At 42.6% G+C, this 7,660-nt stretch overlaps 1 protein-coding gene across 1 annotated transcript in view; it reads right to left on the bottom strand.

Annotated features, from left to right (window-relative positions):
* cachd1 (cache domain containing 1) overlaps nt 1–7,660 on the bottom strand; it is a 93,441-nt gene that overhangs the window by 66,048 nt on the left and 19,733 nt on the right. The window lies entirely within an intron of this gene.

Genomic DNA, 7,660 nt, shown 5'->3' with positions numbered 1-7,660 from the left:
AATCTTTATGAGAGTCACGGAGAGGCTTATGACAACGACTGGGATGCACCTGGGACAGAAGAGCCGGTGGTGACACTGTCCCAGGGTGCAGACGAAGGAGGCCGGGATGTAGGGGAGGGTTTGATGCGCTACTTGAAAAGCTAAATAAAAACTTTTCTTTGATATATTCTCTTTTTTTTTTTTTAAATAACAGTGTGCAATATTGGAAACAACATAAAGCCCCTGATAGCCCTTAATATTGAACAGCTGAAAAGTGCAGAGAGTAGATAATCTGTTGTTGTCTGGCTAGATTTTTTTTAAATGGCCCGTTTGTTCTGGACACACACTCCGCACTCTGGTCTGCCAACAACGCGGTGATCCGACCAACCAGCGGTCTGCAGGTTTCCACGTCACCTTTTGGTATCGCCTCGGCTCGCTTGGAACCTCGACTGAGATAGTACTAAAAAAAAGTACCTGGTAGCAGGTCCCAGGGACTTTTTTTCGTAATGGAAAACCAAAAAAGGCGAGTAGAGTCGAGGCGAGGCGAGTAGATACCACGCAGTGGAAAACCGCCATTAGAGAGTCATTTGTGTAGGTTTTTAAAACACACATGGAAACAGGCACAGTGATACAGGGTAAAAGAGAGAGAAAAATGAAGCAAACTGTGGAAAGAAAAAGCAAGAGTGAGTATGGAAAGAAAGAAGGAAAAAAAAACAGAGAAAGAGAAGGCCAACTGGGCTGAATTGAGAACACACATTAGCAATCCACCCCCCATCTCAAAGGCCAGAGTGGAGCCGTAAGCCACACTAATTTAGAATTACTACACACACACACACACACACACACACACACACACACACACACACACACACACACACACACACACACACACACACACACACCACACAACACCCACACACCACACACACACACACACACACACACACACACACACACACACACACACACACTTCAGGGCTTGCTGATCAGTGATCCACGGTTTATCTCAGAACAGACCATGGGGCAAATATGGGAGCATGGGCACACCTGGAATGTGTGTGAGCAAGGCAAAGTGATGGTCTGCCAATGTGAAGACTGTCAATGAGGGCTATGCCCAGCCCTGGTGGATGCATGTGTAGCTCATCGACTGCTTAACTGTCACTACAGGATTCTCATTGTAGAAAATGTCTGTAAACGTCTTACACACATACACATTTCACATTCACACATTAGGCTGCAGTGTAGATGTTCTGGAGCTGTAGACTCCGAGAGATTGGTTTCCATACAACTGACAGATAAAAGCCTAAAGCCCGAGGGAGAGTAACTGCTGCTTCCTCCATGTTGCTGGTATACAGCTCAGCCTCCCTCCTTCCTTCAGTGCTTTATCCCCCCCCCTTGGCTTTTCCTCTCTCCCTCCCTCCCCCCAGCCAACTCTCTGCTCATTGCACTACAAAGAGCTGGAGCTGGGGATGCGACATCAGAGCTTTGTCTCTGATGTGCATGTGTTTTTAGTTTTACTTTGTTCCAAGACCTTTTGCCATATCGCCATACCAAACCTCGCCCTCCCATCTAGATTTTTACCTGAACACAACAAAGCAGAGTCGGGTAACTGGCACCTGGGAGTGTAAAAGCGAGCTGGAGAGATAGGGAGAGCACACACCGTTTCTGTATTTTCGCAATACAACAAAAAAAGTATGAAATAATTGCACCTGCAGTTTAAAGCTGCATAGCACATAAACCAGAACAAGTGAAGAAATGAGCAGTTGTATTCATTCATTTTTCTATGGGGAGGAACCTGGTGAACCAACCAAGAAAACTCAGAAATTCTTCACAAAACGATTCCCTGTGTTTCCTATCAATTATAACTATGCACAACACAACCACAGCTCGGTTAGAAACCAGATAACATGCCAGCAGGAAGTTGAGTTGATAAAAGCCGGGCTTATGATTCTCTTTTAATTAGTGGAACATATGGGTGTGCTATATCATATTGTTCACGATAATACCGGTGCAATTTTTAATATAATATGATGTAAAAGAGTTCACACTGTGATAATGGCAATATTTCAACTCACTGACGTGAATGTATGCATTGTATGAGTCTATAAAATGATGGAAAAGAGCGTTTTAAAAAGGGAATCCATAAGGGAATCCATATTTTGTCTTGTCTTACCGGACTTTGATTGCACGATCGTGCACAGATTTCTAAAGCAATGCCTTGAATGGAATGAATGAGGGAGGGGTTATAGGAAGTTACAGAAGGAGACATGTCCAATGTGGGTCTGTAAATGTCACTATTATGGCCATAGAGAAACCAAACCCTTGCTAATTAAGTGCATCTCTATTTCAACCAAGTGGAGCAGGTTTGCTAATCAAATGCCAGGCTGTCAGTGTCTGCCAACTGCTTGCTGCTTTATTTAGGAGGGTTCTGTGGGTCAATTTAATTTGCTTGAATCTAACTAATGGACAACCTGAGGCAAGGGCTCAGAAAGCCCCGGCCCACACACTGTGTTAGGGTGGAGAGTGCATGTTTGCATGCAGCCTGCTAGTCAAAGGCTTGCAGCGCCACGGTCAGCTCTGATATACTGTGCTCCATTTTAAATCTTTACGTGTCTTTGTGAATTTGTGGACATTCATGTGCACGTGAAAATAGGGAGGGTTGCTGCGACATGCAGAAATGATTCTTAGCTTTTATATCTTTCGTAAAACTGTGGTTGGCATAGCAATGTGACTTTAAGCTGTAATGGGGAGAAAACTGTTCAATGTTCTTGGCAAAGTCTAAATCCCAGGCTGCACTGCTTAACAGAAGCACTGAATGATCACGTTTCAGGTGTGATGTCAATCGCAAATCCCCCACTTTCATACCTCGCTCTCATTCTACTACTGCTGAGATACTACTATTCTGATTTCAGTCACAGTAACACTGAGAAAGAAAGTGAAACAATCGGATCTTCCGTAAGCACTCAGAATCTGATGTAGTAATATGAAATTATGATGTAGACACAGTTGCTGCTTTCCAATGTAATCAATGGGCACTTTGGAGGAAAGTACTTCCAGATATGGGAATTGACTGAAAATCTTGAAAAAGTTTTAAAGCTATAACTAAGCACATTGCAGTTTAGTGATTCCTGATCCAAGCACTAAGGGTGTGGTGGTGGTTATAGCCTGCTGTCATGGTCTCCACTCTGGGACATAAAGGGAAAACTGGGAACCTTTTCAACATCCAAGGCCTTGGACAAATGTGTCACACTGACCACATGTGATGACTTTTCAATGTGGAGCAAAAGAAAAGGCATGTTTTAAAACATTTTCCACCAGGTCCTTATTATATTTCTCGGACATCACCCAAAACGATTTCACGCCTTCTTGATGAGGCATGCCATTTAAACAAGAGCAGTAACAGTATTTAACTTAACTTTCAAGCTACAATATATTAGTCAGTGTCTTTAGTAATATACATGCATAAAGCTGCCAGAAAAGGTAACAAGGAAAGAGTTTTCAGAAACATTCCTTGATGGTTTCAACCATAATTCAAGGACCCTGCCTTTGGTACAGATATGAGGACAATTCCCAAAACACAAAATAAAATTCAATGGCAATGAATGGATAATGGAAGTAGGATTTTTGGTACTTAAATTCCTGTTTGCTCTTGTTGTTCTGTATTAGGAATGCAACTAACTATTACTTTCATTATATATTACTCTGACGACACATTTCTTCCATTAATTATTTGGTCTTTAAAAGATCAGGAAACAGTGAAATATGTCCATGAAAACATCCTACAACACCAGCGACATCATCACATGTATTTTAACATTTTGCTATAATGTAAGAACAAGAAAAGCAGCAAATTGTCCCATTTGAGAACAAGGAACTGTCAAATATCATTGATTTTTTTTTCCTTATCAACACCACATATTTCCACATATTTGACTAAAATTGAGCTAAAACCTGAAAATTAAACAAAAAAGTTTAACAAAATAGATCCTGCAATTCATCCAAAAAAAACCACACTAAATCCCAATCTGTCTTTAATTGACAGCTTTAAAACAAATCATAGCACTACTGCACGTTACCAACTGCCTAATGTGACAGAAAGACAGACCTACACAAAGTGGTTTAAACTCACACCTACAAATGCTATATAGAGTGCAAAGACCTCTAAATGGACTTTATCTCCCTCTCACTCATTCCACCAGGGTCTCGTCGATCCCAATGCGGTGGGAGGGTAAAGCCTGTCAGTCGGGGGCTGAGGTTCTGAAATAACAAGACCCCCTTTTGTCCAAACAGCTTCAGGGCCAAGAGAGAGAGAGAGACGCCGCCATGCAGATCCTAACAGCCTCCCCACCACCCCCTACACCTACCCGAGAGCCTCTCAGTCTCAGTCTGGGATGTTTGCTCTCCCTCTCCACCAGACAGGATATAATGCGTTCCACATGTGGGGAAAAAAATGGGAGGGTGGAGGAGAGAAGAAGGGAGGAAAGGCGAAAACTGAGGGAAAGTGGGACAGGGTCAGACGCAAGCAGTAGAGAGAAGAGAAGAGAAAGATAGCAGTGCAGTGGTTTGATAACAACCAAAGCCAATACAGACGCTGTAGATGTTTTACCTTCTTGTCCCGGGGAAATCAAACATACTTCATGTCTAGTGTTACCCCATTTAGTCCTCCTGCAGCACAAAGGATGGTAATGAACCATCCGAGTTGGGGCTTGCAGTCTGAAAATAAGGCATTGTGACTCAAATGAGAGACATAATCTAGCAGCTTAGTGAGAGTAAATTAGGCTTCCGCCCCCTCTCACTCTCTCTTTGGGAGTTAAGAAACAATGAATGTTGTGGGCACTCACCATCAAACCGTGTAAATTGAGGGTTGAATTGAGATTGGCAGCGTAAAGCGGGACGTTGTGCCTAAAACTGTCTGAAGTTCTGACATAAACGCAATGCTCAGAGTTAGGAAGTAGTGGTAACACTGTGACAGCTTTGTCTGATGATCTAGCCCTTCTTTCTCTATCTTTGCACAACATCTTATGGCGTTTTTTTCTGCTGCATGGTACCTACTCGACTCGCCTTTTTTGGTTTTCCATTATGAAAAAACTCCCTGGAACAGGTACTTTTTTTAGTACCACCTCAGTTGAGGTTTCAAGTGAGCTAAGGCGATACCAAAAGATGACGTGAAAACCTGCAGGCTACTGATTGGTCGGAGAGAACAGTCACTATTCACTGATTCAACAATGCTAGCGACAGACGGGGGCGGGGGGTGTCCTGAATAAACCTGCCGTGTTTAAGTAGTTTAGCCATCTTCTTTTTTTTTTGGCTGCCTCCAGCTACTTTTGAAACTAAATTTGCCTTCTGGCTGTGGCGGCAGCCTCATGCCAAGAATCAAAAACAACACACCTTCCACGTTGTGTGTGTGTGTGTGTGTGTGTGTGTGTGTGTGTGTGTGTGTCACGGCAGTTTCCTGCTATGACGACCAGCCATGGCTCACCTCACGCATGAGGCGGTACCAATCTGCAATGGAAACAGGAGGAAGGGGCACCTCGACCGAGTTGATCCGAGGCAAGCTGAGCAGGTACCATTAATGGAAAAACTCCATTAGTGTGTGTGTGCCTTTGAAAGCCTATATCAAGTGCATGTGGTAAGAGGCATACATGTAGGGTGCAGGTCATTACCCCCACACAAGGCCCTTTGATGTTACAGCAGTCATTTAAACAAGGCTGCAGGCCACAGTTACCATGCACTCATCATACTTGAAGAATTAGAAATAGTAAAACTTAATGAAACACTCAGTTCTTAAAGGTGGCATTCCTATTTATTAATGAAAGTGTACTTAACTTTGTAAGCAGTATATATTGGAATATACCATATAAGGCTCTAATGGGATATCAAACTACTTTTCTTTTGCCTTTTTGGAGTTTACCCTGAAAGCAGCACATACAATACATACGGTATGTAGCGGCAGTAGCGCCAAGGCAGCAGTGCATTATGGGAATAGCAACTGGCTGTTAAAGTGGAGCCAACGTGAAAACTTTCCAAAGACAGATCAAAGCTGCATACCTGAGTGCCTCCATTTAGCCGATAAAATCTAGGCAGTGAAAGAGGACGAAAACAAAACCTCACACATTGCGGTCAAATAAGTCTGACACAGGAATGCAAGATAATGAGAAAACTCTGTTTTTATAGTGGGTTGAATGTTCCTCCATATCAAAAAGGTCCATAAATGAGGGTGTTTGTGTTCTCACAACATGAAAGAGACTTAAATCCAAAGGATGATCATAGTTAAACCATCATACACGGTGTAGCCATTAACGTCACTGATGATGTGTATAGGCCATTTAGTTGAGATCCAAATCAAGTACTCTGCTCATTTCAAATGACCAACTTCATGTCAAGAATGCAAGTAAAGTACTGTGGGGATCGGGGTGAGGGAGTTTATAAAGAACTAAAAAAGAACCTCTGCTGTAAATCTAATACATTTTCAATTATCAGCTGAGACCTACAGTGGGGCCACGAGCATGTTTACAATGGATATCCTTTAGTTAGAAATGGATACTGACACTTTAAAATCTTACTGACATATTTGGAGGAGGAAAAAATGCTCTAATTCAAAGCATGCTGGGAATCGATCCCCTCACAAAATAAAATCTTTCAGAACTAACAGCTGTAACTGAGATGACAAACGACATAACTAAAGCAAACAGACGGCGCAGCAGTGGAAACTAAGCAAGAACCTCACAAACCCTTAACCTCTGGATCGGACTGGACTTCAGCCACCTCAGGGCCCAATGCCAGCCTGCCATCAGCCTCTGGCACCACAAGTCCCAGTCGCACCCTGGTGGTACACCCTGCCAAGGCCAAAACGTCATACTGATCCCTTAGAGATGTCCAAAGGATCCAAAAAAAAAGTGTGTGAAAGAAAGCAGACTTATAAACTCTAAGCCAGGGTCAAAGAAAAGGCAGAGAAAGAGAGACAGAGGGTGCAGAAGGACTCGTCACACAGGGCCAATAAAGTCAAAACTTTGATATACGCTTCCTGCCAAATAAGCCCCACTCTCTCAGCCAAGTGAAGGGATGTTCAAATGGGGCGCCTGCACTGTCTGTACAAACTATCCTGGATTATCGACACATTCCTATGCTGTGGACTCATCTTTAAGGCTTTTACTTGCAGTTAACAAGCATCATTAGATATGTACAGTAGACAAAAGCCACACTAAAGTCGCCATAATAATAAGAAAATAAGAAACCACATTCTCGAATATGTGCCATAAAAACAGCGCTGTACTAACTCAAATCGCTTCTCTGAACAATCATTTTCATTTACAATAATTCACTTTTTGTAATCCTTAAAATTTGATGGTGGTGAGAATCAAGCCTATGGAAAGTTAGGAATAAAAAAAAAGGTATTGAGTGAAAAGAGAAGGAAAAATAAGGATACTGCCTAAACGAATATAATGTGTGTATGTCTCAGGCAGGTGAATGTGAGTGGGCCGCTGAAAAAAACTAACAATGGTACAGAATGGAGAGATGGGCAAAGATATATAGAAGAGAAAGGACAGGGAGGAAAAAAATGTTCCCGGGGTGGTCTCCTTCTCGGGTTTCTGAGCACGATGTGAGATCATGTCTGGCCACTGTTATAAGGTCTCTCTATAGCCCGGGCGCTTTGTTCTACTTCATGTATTCTTAGGGCAGT

This window comes from Etheostoma spectabile, chromosome 9, assembly GCF_008692095.1.
Source record: "Etheostoma spectabile isolate EspeVRDwgs_2016 chromosome 9, UIUC_Espe_1.0, whole genome shotgun sequence".
Classification (NCBI taxonomy): Eukaryota; Metazoa; Chordata; class Actinopteri; order Perciformes; family Percidae; genus Etheostoma; species Etheostoma spectabile.
The sequence above is the reverse complement of the archived record's forward strand: the minus strand, read 5'-3'. Positions and strand labels throughout refer to the sequence as shown.